Source organism: Lissotriton vulgaris, chromosome 6 (assembly GCF_964263255.1).
Source record: "Lissotriton vulgaris chromosome 6, aLisVul1.2, whole genome shotgun sequence".
In the NCBI taxonomy this organism is placed as follows: Eukaryota; Metazoa; Chordata; class Amphibia; order Caudata; family Salamandridae; genus Lissotriton; species Lissotriton vulgaris.
In genome coordinates, this window is record NC_141694.1 from 750,348,975 (window position 1) to 750,365,768 (window position 16,794).

A 16,794-nucleotide genomic window follows, 5' to 3' on the forward strand; every position below is an offset into this window, starting at 1 on the left:
TGGCCCAAAATCCCCGGGGGTGCAAGCTTCCCGTGCAGTTGGATGCCCCACCCAAGCCCCAATTGCATGGGAGTGCATTTGCTGGAGTGAGTTTGCTATCCGAAGAAGCTTTGTGCATCGGGATTAATGAAAAAAAGCATACAGTCCACTTGTCATCAACTGAGAAGAGAGGTGGTGTGGTTTCAAGCTACACTGTGCATTGTGTCACTGCACAAGGTTTTGAGTGTCACAATCGAGATGTTTTTCACAAGTTTTGGGGTTTTGAAAAGACAGTTGAAAAGTGAGAGCCATAGAGTCATGACTTATGGATAGGTAACACATGCACATCATAGACAGCTTCCATAGAAATGTATTTGTAAAGTTCTGTACTGTATCAGAAAGCTTGTAATGTATACAATTGGGGGGGGGGGGCGCTAGAGGGTGCACTAGCTGAATAGCCGCGCTTCGGTGAGGCTCCAGCAGCCTGGTAGGAAAATCCTACAATTATCCTCTTTGACCTGCACCGATCTGTCCTGAAATCTGGTCGAGTGCTGGGCACCCCCTGGAGCACCTTCAGTGAAAATTTGGTGGTGCTACGACCCTCCACTCCCGACTTCGTGCAAGGTGAAGGTTGCACCGAGATTGCGGTCGGAGCCTGCAGTGTGACCGGCTGGGTCAAGACGCTACGCGACGCCGAGGCCTACCACGAGGCAGGTGGGCCTCACTAAGAACTCGGCTGCGGGAGACCCCTGCCGCCGGGAGGAGGGGGTCTCTACAGGATGGAGTGCGGCCGTTGCCTCCGCAGGAAGCGACTTCATGCCAAACGAGAGCTGAGGCACTCTTGAGCCCGTGGAATCCGATCCCGCCGAGAGAAGGGGAGGTCCGATCGGGATTGGTGGTTGAGCTGGGGTTATCGGCGGCCACAGCCTGCGTGATATACAGCCGGGCCCCCTGGAAGGCTACGTGCAACTAACTGCAGAGACTGCGTTTGGGCCTGGCTAGGACGGAGCTGTAGCCACGGCGGACCCACGTCTTTGACTGAGGGTGAATGCACTGCGACGGTCAGGTGTGGCCAGGCTTTGCGAACACTGTGGGCTGCTGCCAGTGAGTGAGGCTGGGTGAGGAGGAGACCTAGGAGACCCTGGGCGGATTGATGCCTTGCTGAACACTGGGGTGCTGCATGAGAGAAGTGGCACTACGCAGTGGAGATCCTGCGCTGCACCACACAAGAGGTTATACAGGGCCGGCCCGGACAGACAGGCTTGGCGCGTGGGCGCCGGAACCGACCTGTGCATTGGGAAGTCTGGACGCTGGTGGTGCTGAGAGGAGGCCGGTGCGTGGTTTGAACGGAGGCCCTCACACTAGAGACTAGAATCCCAGTGGTCTATAGGATATGTGCATTGCTGAGTGAAGGGGGCTCATGCATAAAGGTCTCCCCCTAGGGAGAGAAGACCGTACCAATTGGATCTCACCAGGGGCTACCAGCCCCTACCAGAGACTGACCATGGGGAAACAAGACAATCGGCAACCTAAATTGTCATTTGAATCCACGGCTGCTAAGAAAGTGACGCGCAACAACTCGGAGGCTGGTGGTGCTCACGGCCCGGCCAATGCGACAAACCCTTCCACTTCTACCACTCCTGACATACAAATGATGATGGAGGAAATGCGGCAGGGGTTTGCCACCATAGTGGATAAGGTTGATCACCTATCGTCTAGGATGGATGCAGTGGCACAGAAGATCGAGGTGCATGAGGAGAGACTCACAGAAGCTGAGAGGCGTATATCAGGGACCGATGACACTACTGCTTCACATGACACACAGTTCTCCAGGATGGACAATATCCTTAGAGTGATTGCTGCAAAGAATGAGGAGTTGGAGGCGCGCAGTAGGCGCAATAATATACGCGTCACAGGCGTACCGGAATCGACCAACACCGGACGCATGGAGGAGTATGTGGAAAAGATCCTGTTGGCGGCGGTGGGGGAAGGTGCTTTCTCCAAGCAGTTCATTGTTGAGAGGGCCCATCGCTCGCTTGGACTGCGCCCCAAGCCGGGGGCCACTCCTCGGCCCATCATCCCCCGCCTTCTCAACTATCGAGACCGCGATACTGCACTGCAAGCGGCTAGGACGAACCAGAACCTGATGTGTGAAGGGGTCACTTTCTTCATATACCCGGATTTTACACCTGTCGTGCAGGAGCAGAGGCGTAAGTTTCTGGATGTTAAGAAAAAGCTCAGAACTCTTCAGATAGACTACGCCCTCCTATACCCGGCAAAGCTTAGAGTGACCCATCAAGGGAAACAACATTTTTTCACAACTCCGCAACACGCTGAGGACTACGTAAAGAAACTGCGGTTCGCTAGGGAAGTGAGACGAAATGTCGACGATAATGAGAATGAAAGGGACCCGGCTGAAAATGAGGACAACTGCCTTGGCCTTGCGTGTGTGGTCCAGGGGAAGATGCACCAGTACGCTCATTGAGATATCTGTCACGGCATCCCCACTGCTGGAGGATGCCGCCATTGTATGAGAATACCACGGACGGGTATTGGACTGTAGGTGGTAACGTATACCAGACACCACCCCCTCTTCTAAATGTGGCCTCCTGGGGCTGCAAGGGACGTAAGGAGAGGAATGGGGGTGGGAATGTGTGCACCTCAGATGTCCCCCATAGGGAATTCCCCGAAGTACGTGCTGTTTCTATTGTAAATGTTGGGATGTTTATGGTTTGTTAGGGGTGGGGGGGAGGTCAGAGGCTCTGGCAAGTTGGGGTTGCTTCAGTGGGTGGAGGGAGGGCAGCGGGACGTTATGGGTGGGAACTTGAATGAGGGATGGGTACAGGAGTTTTCTAATTGCGAGATTTTTGCCTGGGTGAGGGTGCTTCAGGGACAGAGGGGAAGGGCAGGGGTGGGTACGATTGTTAGAGTTGTCTGGGAGAATGACGCAGCTGAGAGTTATCAACTTGGAGGGGGAGGGGATGTGAGGTATGAATGTGATGCAGATTAGATACGAATGCAGTTACTCAAAACTCGGAGGCTTAGATGCGATGCGACTGGGTGGTGGGCTGGACATGAGAGCTGGTTGGTTGTTATGATTTGCAAAATTGACAATGGCTGATGGTGCACTGGATAAAATATCGGTATTGTCCTGGAATGTGAGGGGCCTTAATGATGCGAGGAAGTGTTGAAATGTGTTGGCGTACCTGGACAGACACCGGGTGCAAATAGCTTTAATACAAGAGACACATCTATGCCCACGTATGGACACTAACTTTGCTAGAAGCTGGGCCCTCATTAGGAAATTTTCATCATACTCGTCGTATGCTAGGGGAACTGCGGTGTTGATCAAAAAGTCACTTAAATTCCAAGAGTTGGGGGTGAAACTGGACGCTGAAGGGCGATATGTGATACTTTGGGGTAGGCTTGGTATGGACACTGTTGTAATTGTGAATTGTTATGCACACAATGTTGACACTCCAGGGTTTTTCATGGCGCTCTGGGGACATGTTCTTGCAATAGATGCCACACACATCATATGGGGCGGTGACTTTAACATAGCTATAAGACCCGGGGCGGACAGATGAGACGGGAGTAATCAATACAACAAGCAAGCAAGAGATATATTACAGGGTATACTAGAGGAAGCTGGCTTGGTGGATAGCTGGAGATTCACACACCCCGGGTGGAAAGAGGGCACCCATTTCACGGCGCATGCGCAGACATTGGCACGGTTGGATTATTGTTTTATATCACGGGGGCTTAGCACAGGACTACAAAAGGTGGAGCATTTATCCAGAACGTACTCGGACCATTGTCCGGTTCTGGTTACTCTGACAATCCCAGGATTAAATAGGGTGCGTCCCCCATGTAGACTATTCCCTTCAGTACCTCTGGACCCTGTGTTCAAGACAGAGTTAGGAGATGAAATAGAAGCATTCTTCCCCAGGAATAAGGGCTCAGTAAATAGTGTGGAGATGGTATGGGAAGCTTTCAAGGTGACGATTCGGGGGATCACCATATCTAAAAGCTGTGGGATATTGCGGGAAATTGTGAAGACCATAGCCAAGTTGGAAACAAAATTGAAAGAACTAGAGTATGAGATGGTAAGAGGTGGCGACCCAGATTCCTGCCGGAAATTTAGAGACAAGCCATCAGAATTTGAGGAGGAGGCAGCCAGAAAAGTGAAATATAGGGGGAAGTACTGGACAGCTAGGAGGTACTGCGAAGGGGAATGACCGGGTAAAGTACTGGCGGCCATCACGAGACATCAGCGTTACAGTACTAGCATCCTTGAACTTGAAATGAAAGATGGTAGGCGCTGCCAAGACACGGTAGGGATTCAAGAAGCTTTCCTGCAGCACTACGAACAGTTGTATTCCACGCAGCAAACGGGGGAGGTGGACCTCGGGAGTTTTCTGGATGATGTTGCCCTATGCTGGTTGAGCGATGGTGACAGAGCATTTCTCGGAGGACCTCTAGAGGTTGACGAGATAAGGGATGCAATAATGTCTCTGAGCAATGGGAAGGCGCCAGGACTGGATGGGCTTCCTGCCGAGTTCTACAAATGCTATATAGACACGATGGCCCCGGTACTTAAGGAGGTGTTCGAAGAGTCATTAGAGGTGGGAGCGGTTCCGGGATCAATGAGGGAGGTAGCGATTACTTCTCTGCTAAAACCGGGTAAAGACCCTCTGGAATTAGACTCCTACCGACCCCTGTCGCTGCTTAATTGCGATGCGAAAATATTGGCGAAGGTACTGGCAACGCGATTGTCTTTGCTTATGACTACTATAGTACTTCCAGACCAGTCGGGCTTTGTGCCAGGCCGGGCCACTACTCACAATCTTCGCACGCTTTTTTCATTGATCCCGACCATAGCTCCTGAACTCCCTGTTGCTGCCGTCTTCCTGGACGCCACAAAGGCGTTCGATTCGGTGGAATGGAAATACCTGATAGATGTTTTGTGTAGAATGGGGTTTCCCAAAATCTTTATCGCGTGGGTGACATTGCTTTACACCATGCCGGTAGCTAGAGTGGTTGTCAATGGGACACTGTCTCCCCAGATGCCCATAACGAGAGGTACCAGGCAGGGCTGTCCCCTCTCCCCATTGCTATTCAAGGTGGATGTCCCTGCCGCTGTCCATGGCAGGCAGAGCTTCGTTGGTGAAAATGGTGGTACTCCCACGATTCTTGTACTTATTTCAAAATGTCCCCTACTACCCTGGCGCTTACTTCTTTAAACGACTGCGTTCGGAACTCCTTAGATTATTCTGGGGGGGCAAACAACCGCGCTTGAAGTGGTCCACTCTAACACAGCCTTATGAGAAAGGGGGGTTTGATGTCCCGGATTTCGAGATGTACTATGTGAGCGCTCAGGCGCAATATGCATATCATTGGATACACCCCGCCCCCTTTATGCCACAAGTAGCAGCGGAGGAATTGCTCGTACACCCCTCCCGCTCAACGGGATGATACAAGGGGAGGTTAGAGACATAGAGACACCGGATACCACAGTAACGTGCACGATAGATGCGTGGAGACGAGTTGCAAAAGCTTTGAACGCTCCGGTGCTTTACTCACCGGCAATGCCAATCACGTACCACCGAAGCTGTCCCTCCCTGTTACAGGAGACGGGTTTTCAGAAAATGTGCAAACGTATTAAGTTGGCCACATGGGGGGACCTGTTCCACGAGGGCACATTCCACACGAGAGAACAGCTATTCCAGGAGGTGCCGCCTACTCCCTTAGAGCTCTTTTATTACATCAGACTTAGACAGGGGCTGCGTGCCGTACTGCCCCACTTTCCAGATGAACCGGAGGTGGTTTTGCCGCTGCACGCTATGCTGGTATCTGGCGGTCTGCACTTAGTGTCGAGACTATACAATACCATTAGGACACAGCGGGGAGCTCCTGAGAGCAGCGCGCAAGAGCAATGGAATATGGAGCTGGGTGCTGATATCACCGACGAACAATGGAAATACTGCTGTAACGTCACGGCCAACATATCATCGAGTTGCAGGCTTAAAATTATACATTATAAATTTGTGCAGAGATTCTATTACACGCCGGTTAGGAAACTGAGGTTTCAATTGGCGGACAATGACAGGTGCGCCCGATGTCGGGCGGAGGGAGCGGGACTTCTTCACCTGGCATGGGAATGCAGAGGAGTGCATGAATACTGGACGCAGGTCCATGAGGCGTTGCAGGTCATGACTGAAGGAGCATTACCGCTAGATCCACTGGTCATGCTTTTAGGATACACGAGAGACATACCCAAACCTTTCCGTACATTTGCAGATCTTGCCTTATTGCTTGCAAAGCGGAGAGTAGCATGCAGATGGGGGAGGGGAAGGGCCCCGAAATTCAAGGAATGAATGGATGATGTGATACACTGCCAGGAACAACAGAACATATATGCAGACTTGTTGCCTGTGCGCTGCAGGCCCAAGGACATCTGGAGCCCGTTGCAAATGTACTGGTTGGCTAAGGCGGCACAACAGGGGGATTCAGATAGTGATAGTCAGAACGGTGGGGTGTGAAGGGAACACAGCTCTGGAACTCCATACTGAAGGTTCACAAGGGTTGACTCACGAACACTAGCCTGATACACTCTGGTGTGACATATGCAATGATGGTCGGGTGCTCTATGAAGGCCCATGGCCGGCCCAATGCTGACATCGTTATCTGTACTTAAAGAATTGTGTGAGCCATTGAAAGCTCTGACAAAAAATGTGAACAGGTTGCAGGACTTGGAGCTAAAGATTGCGAAATATGTTATGCTTCGATATGTGTTGCTGTTGTGTTTGCCTTTCATGGGAAAGGGCCCGATATGCACTGTACATTGTAAATTGTGATGAGCTATAGCGCTGTGCCACTCGCGTCGAGCCCGCTGTTAGGTACATACTTACCTGCCAGAAGATACAGGAAGTGTGACTTGTAGGTCTGTGACCAATCTGTATGTAATGTGATATACCAGACTGTTAAATAAAGGTTTAAAAAAAATGTATACAATTGGGGCTGATTCACAAAAGCATTTATGAATACAGGAAGTAGTAATAAAGGAGAACCCTTTTACATACTCTTACAAGCCTTTGTGACTCAGCCTAAAGAATCGATCCAGCTCCCCAGTAGTAAAACTGTAAAGAGAGCATAGCCCTTTTTACTTGTACTAAAGGGCATATTCATGAATGGGATTGTATCGCACTTGCACCATGCAACATGGTGCATGCATAACGCAAGTCCAAAATGCAATTTATCAAGCCATGCAAGCCACCTTGCATGGCGCTGAGTGGCATGATTAATCTGGAGAAACGCAACACAGCACAAATTGCTGCATTACGTTACTCTGCGCTAGGAAGGTGTTCCATGGGTAGAGCTTGGGTGTTCCCACGCAACATACATGAATTTAGCAGTATTCCCAAATGTATCAAAAGTGGTAGATCTGAGAATGTGCTAAAAGGCTACGCCTTCCCTGGTGAGGCGTAATGAGGAGAAATCTCTTTATTACTTATTGTTCCTTCCTCTATCTATCTGTGCTGTATTCAGCAGCACACATTGAAAGAGAAAAATGCCTCAGGGGATTGTTTTTGTGCAGGAAGGTTCCTCTTCCTGCACAAAACAATCCTCCTTACAATGCATGCACGGGGTGCATGCATTTGCTCTAGGCAGCCAAAATAGTGCCAGTGCACTAAACAAAGGCAGAAATACACCGAATTCTTCTAAACACGTCCCATTCCTGTCATTTCTCTGCCACTCAACACATCAAGGTGACTTGCTGAGGTACGTTGCATGACTTTGCCAGAAATATGTCCCTAATTGTATATGAATGTTCCATAAATATTGCAATTTTTCCCATATTAGATGTTTTGGGTCAACTCACAAAAGCATGTAATGAGAGTACAGTAAACAGTTCCACAGGAGTACTAATTCAACTAATAATAATAATAATAAACACATTTATAGAGCACATGGTTACACTCGGCCAGTGTGTCCCCACGCTGCGGTGCAAAAACCTGCCTCAAACACTACACCCTAACCTATCCCGGCGAGACTAACCAAAGGGGAAGAGATACGTTTTCAGATTTTTCCGGAAGATAGCTTACGAGCCCTCCAGTCGGAGTCTCACGGGGAGCTTGTTCCATTGCTGTGCAGCCAAAAAACGAAAGGAGCGGCCACCTATCCTAGCTCTCTTAACCCCTCCCATGCTGGTGACGAACCCCAGCCGACACGCCCCGCGGAGGGCGTGTGCTGATGACGGCTGGGGTTCATCACGGCCCGCCCTGTTCTTTTGTTTACCGCACAGCGGTAAGATTGCGGCCACAGCGAAGGGATTAATGGCCAGGAACCGCACCTGAATAGTCCCCAATAATCTCACTTGGCGTGTTGGGGAATAGAGCGTGAGTCTTTATGGGTTCCAAATTGCCTTTGTAGATAGGCCTCATTGAGTCTCTTCTGGGCTAAGCTTATTTCATATTTCTTCTGAACACCTGGACTACATGTCAGAAAACAATTTTTTTCTCCAGTTCCCGTCCTAGTAACACTCAGCTGTACTCTTTCCTCGTCGTCCTCCCGCACTTCCAAAGTCCGGTTGCACTAGGCTTGAAGACATTTCATGAGTTCTCGAGAGAACCGAATGATCTTGGTTTTGAGAGGTATTTTATATTATTCCAACCTTTGGCCCACCTCTCCTAGAGCAATCCACTCAATGACCACAGGCCTCTCATTCAGTACAGTCTGCGGAACTTCTATAATACGGCTCGGCCTGTTGGCCAGGCTAGAAAATATGCTATGCTAAACCTGCATCGCCTGTTTGCATTTGTAGATAGGCCCCATTGAGTTTCTTCTGGGCTAAGCTTGTTTCATATTTCTTCTGAACACTTGGAGTACGTCAGAAAACAATATTTGTCTTTAGTTCTAGTCCCAGTAACATTCAGCTGTCCTCTTTCTTCGTCCTACCACACTTCCAAAATCTGGTTGCACCAGGCTCCAATACATCTCATGAGTTCTAGAGAGAACCGAATGATCTTGGTTTTGAGAGGTATTCTATATTATTCCAACCTTTGGCCCACCCTTCCTAGAGCAATCCACCCAATCACCACAGGCCTCTTATTCAGTGCAGTCTGCGGAACTTCTATAATACGGCTCATCCTGTTGGCCAGGCTAGAAAAGATGCTATGCTAAACCTGCACCGCCTGTTTGATGAGTAGTCACGTGTGCGCTTGAGGGAGCTTCACTTGTTACCTGCATTAAAGCTACTATCTGGTGCTGTCAAGAAAGGCCAAAGAGAGCAGCAGAAGGCGTTATGCCTGGTAACCTGCCATTAGTGCAAATGCGTGCAAATGTTTAGTATTACTTTGCATTACAGCAACATTAAACGAAATGGATGTTGTACTTAGCCATTTAAATTATTTTGTCTTGCTTATGTCACTGTATTACTATACTTTGAATGTGGACTTATATCTATTTTTTTAAGCTGGCGTTAATTTCAACCTAACTTCATGGTAATATTTTTTCCTTCTCTGACATAGGCAAAATGGAATGGTTTTTGATTTCTTAACCAGTAGGTGTGGGATCATTGCAAATAGAAGTTTTGACCCTTAAACAGCACATTTCCCAAATAATCTATACTTCTAGATGTTCTACTTGTTCAGCTGCTTTCAGCTTCAGGTACCGATTTATAAAAGAATTGACAAAATAGTGAGTTCTGCTGAGGAATTATTGAAGTCATTTAAAAAATATTGGGGCATATTTACGAGTTCTGGTGCATCTCTGCATTTCAGCAGAGATACGCCAGAACAACTGCGTCATGCAAAACTACCTTTGCGTAACGGCAGATGCGCCGCATTTACAATGCGGTGCGCCGTGGCGCAAGGGTAGGCAGATGCGTGATGCATCTCGTGACGTAAAGGCGGCGCATCGCTGGAGTCGCGTCGCAACTCCAGCGATGCTCAGGGCCGCCCAATACTTAACATGCTGCGTCAGTCCTTACGCCTGCTTCAAGCAGGCATAAGGAATTGACATAGCAGCGTCGCGGAGGTACTTGCGTGAAATCTTGTAGATTTCACGCAGGCACTTTTGTGAGGCGCACAGGCGCCGGAACGCCCAGCCTGCGTGGGAATGCTCCCATTGTGGCGCTGGGCTTTATAACGTGATGCATCTCCCTAGATGCGTCACGTTGTAAATGCCTCGCAGGGATGCGCCATGTTTACGCCGCTGTTGCGTCACGCATGGTGGCGTAAACGTGGCGTAAGGGGCTTGTAAATCTGCCCCATTTTGTATATGTGCCTCAACGCAGCTGCACCTCAAAAAAGATATGAAGCCACAGACCCATTAAAGGAGGCTCTGAGATCGAGCTGCAGCCGCTGCCTAAAACTATCTTTGATTGAAAAAAATATATGCAATTTAAAAAGGTGGGTAGGGCCAAGACCCCAGGCTGCTTTTGTAATGTAGTTGCAATGAAATCTGCCAGTGTAACCATAGATACACAAGCTTCTGTCTAGCAAATCAGAATAAAATTGCACGTTTGTTGAGTTATGCAGGTAGCACCTCGGTGAGGTCGTACAAAGATTTCAATGGATAACCCTGTACAAGAATGTGCACAATTTCATCCTGGGTTTAGAGACTGATTGTAGGAAAATGCCTCTTTTGACACGGTTAGCTCCCACTTTTTGCCTGGAACATGATGTGATTTCGTCTGAAAGTGCACTGGGTCCCTGCTAACCAGGTTCCCAGTTACAGATCTCTTTCCCTGAACTGCACCTTTGTTCCGCAATTTGCACATCTTCAGTCCCTTGTAAGTCCTTAGTAAATTGTACCCCTAGCTAAACATAGATGTGAGATTCGTAAGTGCAATTTGGTTAAATAGCTGCTTCTAAATATAGGAGTTTCATTTTAAAGTTTGTCAAGATTGCCAGAAGATTATATTAGCTGATTTCCCTTCACATGAACTGCCCAAACTTTTCTAAAATCTTTTTGTGTACCTGGTAGCTGGCATGAGCAAATATGTATTTGAACCATGATCTCTTGGAAGTTTGACACAGATGTGTTATTGAATCTCCTGGGGATCTCCCTGTGATCCCTCTGGGGTGCTGACTCCTGGAGACTAATGTGGCGTCCTTGATGTCCTTGCCAACATGATCAAAACATTGAAGATGTTTCAACTTCTGTAGTCCCATAGAACTGCACGTGTCCCCATGTGCATTCCTCTTGGGCCCTCTGTCTTGCCTAACTAAGGACATAACAGAGATAACATTAACCCTAGATCCGCTTTTGGACTGTTGGGATACTCGGGTTTGGAAAGCATCTATCCTCTGCCTAAAGGCAGCCGCGGTTTGTGTAGATAAGAGCGACGGGGCCGGGTGGGGGGGATTTCAACAGACGACGACGAGGGAAAATTAATTATTTATTTAATTTTCCCTCGTGGTCATCTGTTAAATTTGCCCCCCCAACCCGGACCCACCGCCCACCGCTCTTACCTGCACGGGCCGCCCCTGCCTTCCGGTATGGGAAACTTATCTCCCACTTCTTGCTGATGGCAGCACAGTGGCGGAAACAATACTCCTCCCCCTACTGAAATTTGTAGGTTAAAAGTTTGGCTTATTTTTGCAATGGAGATATTAACGTCCTGAATTACTTAGAAGATGCTTTGCTTTCAGAATACTAGCTGACTGTTTAACCCCTTCGATGCTGATGACGAGCTCAGCTCGTCATCACCCACGGGTGTCGTGTGCTGATGACGAGCTGAGCTCGTCATGGTGCCACTAAAATGGCAATTTCCAGCACAGGGGGGGGAGAAACGCCTAGCAGCCAAGTGGTTAAGACCTATGTCAGGGGCCAATGCGGTGTTTGGAGGCCGGCATGCCCTGTCCTGATTTAAAAAAAAGAATTGGCTTACTTCTAGATATCACAATTTTCCGGAAGCTTTTAGCTTCAGGTTCAGATTTATAAAAAAAATTACTTCAATAGTCAACACTGCTCATAAAATATCGATGCCATTGAACATTATTTTGCAAACGTGCTGCAACACCGCTGAGCCTCACAATTTTATGAGGACACACACCCACTCAAGGAAGCTCTGAAATGAACTTTGCCGTCACTGCTTGAAATTATCTTTGGAAAAAATATTGCTGGTTTTTGTAGGAAGATGGATATCTGACTATATGGTTACCCCAACTTTTTGCCTAGTGTTTTGCTGGTTTTTTACTTAGTTGGCCTGGGATCCTGCTATTCAGGGCCCCAGGCTATCTGCTCTCCCTATAAAATGGACTCCATGTACTTTAGGTGCATACTTGATTGGGTATTGGATCACCTTTGTGAGCGCCTAAATAGTGTACCATAGGTACCCAGGGCATAGGTGCATCTAAGGCATACCAGGGCTGCAGCATGTATTATGCCACCCCTGGCTGGCTATCTAAACTGACACCACAGGCTGATCACTCAGCTTGGGTAAGGTGGTGTAATCAGCCCTTACTTAGATATAGTATACTCATATTTACCCTTATATATAGACACATATGAACCTATAAGCCACTCTTATGGCAGGCCTTGACAATCCTAAAGGCAGAGTGCTTGGTTTTATGTCAGAGGGTGCTCGAACATGAGCTGAGCCCTTCTGCAGCTTTTGGAACCATCTCCTTATAGCTGTTCTATGATATAGCCATACCATATACTCTTAAGTGCATTAAAATCCTTGCGGTTAATGCTAACTTTGGTTTGGCTTTATCAAAACATGTCGTGTAAGGTGTCAAACACTTTGGAATACTACCCCCCTCCCCGCCAGTCCTGGCGGCGGGGGTAGCATTCCACCCTTCTAGAGGGAGAAGACATGTAGTTACTGCTTTACCCGGTTAAAGTTAAACAGAGCCTCAGCATCACAAAATGGATGCTGCTGCCACAGACATGAGTCTGACCTCCTGCTGCTGGGGGAAACTCCAGCAAGGGAGGCTTGGACTATAGGTTTCCTATCGAGGGCGGTGCCACCCTTCTAGAGGGAGAAGACATGTAGTTACTGCTTTACCCGGTTAAAGTTAAACAGAGCCTCAGCATCACAAAATGGATGCTGCTGCCACAGACACGAGTCTGACCTCCTGCTGCTGGGGGAAACTCCAGCAAGGGAGGCTTGGACAATAGGTTTCCTATCGAGGGAGGTGCTAGCACCTCCCCAGACAGCCTGTAGTGTATTGGGGCAGGGTGAGTTGAATGGAAAGATGCTTTTTCAGACACTGCCTGGGGCACACAAGGTGCTCCATGCATAGCTTGGTTCAAACCAGTTGCTGGGGCACTCCAGCCCCGCTCTGACCCGAAACCGGACAAAGGGAAAGGGGTGTAACCACCCCCTTCTCAGGTCCACCATTAGGAGGGACCTAGTAGGTAATCCAGCCCATTTCCTTATTATAAAGATAGTTGCTGTGACCCCAGGACTTTAGATTATCCTGGAAGAAACTATGATACAAACTCTTGGACCATCGACGTTCTATATCGACTAGAAGACTGAAGACATCTCCCTTGTGGTCAAACAGTGACCACCCTGTACAAACAGGCACCACCAGTATCTTGCCGGTCTGCTTTGTCGATGCTCCTGCTGAAACCTGAAGACTCAGCGACACAGAAACTAGACTCTCAGACTTCTCTGACTCTGACCCACATCCACAGCAAAGCTGAGACCCGTGGCGGACACGAGAGACGTGGGACCAGACACCCTGGACATCCTGCATTTTACTAACAGTGCAACTACCAAGGCACCCTCGCAGTTGTGCATTGGGGTTTGAGAAGACCCATTCCCGAGCGTCATTTGTACTGAAGCTCAGCTCTCCACACTTTACGAGTGCTGCGTGGGGCTCGCTCTTGCATTTCAGCTCAACACGTTTTCCCGGTTGCTAGCTCATTGGCTAGTTAGCCCTCTGAAGACTTTCTTTTAAAACCAAGCTGCTTTCCTGGTTGCTCCAGGTTTGTTCCAGCTTCCCTGGAAAGGAAAATCTGACCAGACCTTGCTGGTCTGCTCCAAAGTCAATCTTCACTTCCTGTGTGGACTGCGGTTACCAAGGCTTGTTGGGTCCAGTCCGGATACCGACACAGCAGTCAACTAGATTCTTTGTGGGACAGCTTGAATCCAGCTCCTGGTTGTCGTCAACCCCTCCTGGTCCTCATGGCTGCAGAGACAAGCTTCACTTCTTCACCTGAAATCAACTCGACATCGCCTGGTTCCTTCCTGGTCACTGGCTAGTGACCCAGACTCTGTCCCCTCTGCTTTCAAGTTCTTCTCATCTCCGATCCACCCTTGGATCCGCCCGGACACTTTTCCTCTGGTCACCTGCATCACTTCTTTGCAGATCTCCATAGAAAACATTGACGAAACCCGACACGAAAAGACACCTATGCACCCGGCTTCCCTGGGTGAGGTAACTCGAGTACTTCAGTGCTCCTGTGAGTGTTGACTCTCGAAGTGTTCTAGTTTAAAGGGGTTTCACCGTAGTCCTTCCGGAAGTGTCCCTAATCAGTAACTTTGTAACTTCTTCGTTCTCCATTATAAGTCAATGGTAACTCGCGACTGTGTTTAGACACAGCACGCGTCTCCCGTGGGTCTCCTACTTCCTAACCTTTGGTTGTCTAGTGTAGCCCCAGCGATTCCCTAGGCCCTAGGCCTATTCACTATTTCTGAAGTGGTCCTTATACCACTTACTTAGTATATGGTTTGTGAGGCCCCTAGGGCAGAACTGTATTTGTGCAACTTATAGTATGCTTAATGAGTAATTTGTGATGTATTTCGATCTCTGACCTCATAAAGAGTGCAGAGGGGTGGTGTTAGAAATAAATATATATATATATATTTAATTTATACCTTGTGTGGTGTCTTTTCATTTGGTACTCAAGGGATTATAAGTGGTAAAACAGCTTGCTTTACATGCTCTCTGAAGTTTTAGCCTAAGACTGCTGGTCCATGCTACCACTAGGATAGCTTGTCTATAAGGTTGACTTTACAACCATCAACAATAAGGGTTGTTTAGACTGGTGCAAGGTGCCCACTAGAATAGTGGACATCATATGCCAGGCTAACTTCTCACAGTTTTAAAATGTGGGTAGGTCCAAGTCCCCTGTCTATGTTTGTAATTTAGTTTGAACTGGAATTGCCAGTGTAACCATGGATACACAGACTTCCGTCAAGCAAATAGGAATTAAATTGCACGTTTGTTTAGGTATACAGGTAGCACCCTGTAGAATTCATGCAAAGGTTCTCACTCGTAAACCTGTACTGAAATGTGCACAATTTAATCGTGAGTTTAGGGATCATGGACCTGATGAACTAACAGACCAGTTGAGGTTGCCTGACATTATTCCAAAAGTGGATTTTATCCAACAGGAACGGCTAACCTTTGTAAATCTGTTACCACCTCCTTTGTGGACTTGGTAACTTTTTATTACTTTAGAACTGTGCTTGGGGTGCCAAATCCTGATATATCCAGGGCTTTAAGTGGAATGAAAAAATTAGGGAGTCTCTCAAAGGGGCTTGGCCGATGTAATTAAGGGTGTGGCTTAAAAATATGTAAGGTAAAAATCTATGCTTGGCTTAGCATGCCACCCGACTAGCATTTTGCTGCTTCTGTCATTGCACACAGATATATAATACAACAAGTAATATTATATCTACTACAAGTCAGGGCTATTGGCTTTGCCAGTGGTTGTTAGTTGTGTAAGATAAATAAGCAACAACTATGGCTTTATTGTAAAAATTGAAAATGCTTCAGTTTTGAGATTATGAGACTGTGAAAGAACTATAACAAGTCTGTTTGAAGTTATCTCAAAGGTAGTGAAGGGTGGTACTACTGCAGATGTAAGGGTTTTTTCCCACCCTGAGGACAAAAATGAAGAGCCCGATAAAGACCCTTCCCAACACCTGCTTTTTATAACTGTCTGTGCTGAACACCGTCAGGACCCGGCCTACTTAAAGCTTTGGATACATCTCAAGTGATTGAAAATTAGGAGGAGAAATCCCTTTAGTGCGCCTTCCTAAGTATGATTTGGAATAAGTCAGTAAACCACTTTTGCAATTCGGAAAGCGATTTCTGATCCACAAAAGGGGTGTAGTACATTGTAAAATGTTATTTTGCAGTCAGAAACCCAGGGATTTTTCAAATAGCAGGGTTGTCAACTGCAAAATGTTTTGTGAATCTAGCCAAAGGATCTAATGTTGATTGGTCTGAGCAGCCTGGTTCGGTGCTCAGGCAGGGAATAGGGGCCTGTGCATGTTCTCCACCCTGACGGCCAGACATGTGCACTTATGGTCAACCAACCACTCCTCCTCCCTCTGACGCAAGCCCAGCCCCGCACTGCCCTAACCTAGCTCCATACTAAAAATAAAATGATAATAACATTCTGTTATTATTTTTCCTTTGTTCTGCTCAGAGAACGTCGGGGCGATGCACCTCTGCCTTAGCGGAGGAGCCGTCGCTGTCTAATATCAAGGGCACCTTCTATTTTCATCATGCAAACAACCTTCCAATCCAGATTGCTAAAAAGTGATGTGAGATTCCTAAGTACACTTTGGTTAGATAGCTGCCTCTACAGCTGGAAATTTTATGTAACAGTTTGGTAAGATTTTCCGAAGAATATATTCCCTAAAATCTCTTCACAGGAACTGCCCAAACTCTTTGACAAAACCTCTTTCTATCCCAAGTAGCTGTATCGCAGCATACACACTTGGAAGTTTGACTGAGAAGAGTGGATGAGTGTTAGAAATTGGGCTACTGGTTAACTGGGGTGTGAGTCCTGGTCAAGAAGCAACCACAATCCTTATCAGGGTAAGGCACAAGCAAACCC